The 528-nt window shown below is 39.8% G+C and overlaps 1 protein-coding gene across 1 annotated transcript in view; it reads right to left on the reverse strand.

The window, feature by feature from the left end:
* LOC105889607 (negative elongation factor E-like) overlaps nucleotides 1-304 on the reverse strand; it is a 92,172-nt gene extending 91,868 nt beyond the window's left edge. The window contains exon 1 of the mRNA XM_042708763.1: nucleotides 181-304. The gene's annotated coding sequence lies outside the window, so the exon portion shown is untranslated. The remainder of the gene's footprint in view (nucleotides 1-180) is intronic.
* Nucleotides 305-528: the final 224 nt, after the last annotated feature.

Raw genomic sequence — 528 nt, forward strand, 5'->3', positions numbered from 1 at the left:
TAGCTTGCTGGATATCTGACAACTAAAAGACCGAGCATGGTCCCAGTGTCCACGGTTGTAAACAATGCCGGTGTGACAGTACTAACGTTGGTAAAACTGGTAGAATACAAAATATCATGCTTTATTTCTATTCGTGGTTGTCGTAATGATTAATTTAGGTCATTCTCACAAAACTCTCACCAGATGAAAGCACCAGAAAACCAACACACTTCGCTGTGCCTTCCTTCCCGGCGCGCGCCACACGATTTTGTAGCTCAAGACGCTGCTCAGCAGACCAGACTAGCGATCCTAGGGAACATCGATGGAAAAGAAATACAGACTATTTAATCAAAAACAGAGTGGTCGTTTCCTGATAAATTATAACCATGTTTTCCGTGCTTGTCTTGTCTTAACCGCTGGATTGCCTTTGAGATTTAATTTATAGCCTACTTTTAAATAATAAAACGACAGATATATAGATAGTATGTATTAAAACTGAAACATGATAAGCATTCATGGTGTTTTGGAGTGTTTCTGGAAAATCAGGCA

This window comes from Clupea harengus, chromosome 9 (assembly GCF_900700415.2).
Source record: "Clupea harengus chromosome 9, Ch_v2.0.2, whole genome shotgun sequence".
In the NCBI taxonomy this organism is placed as follows: Eukaryota; Metazoa; Chordata; class Actinopteri; order Clupeiformes; family Clupeidae; genus Clupea; species Clupea harengus.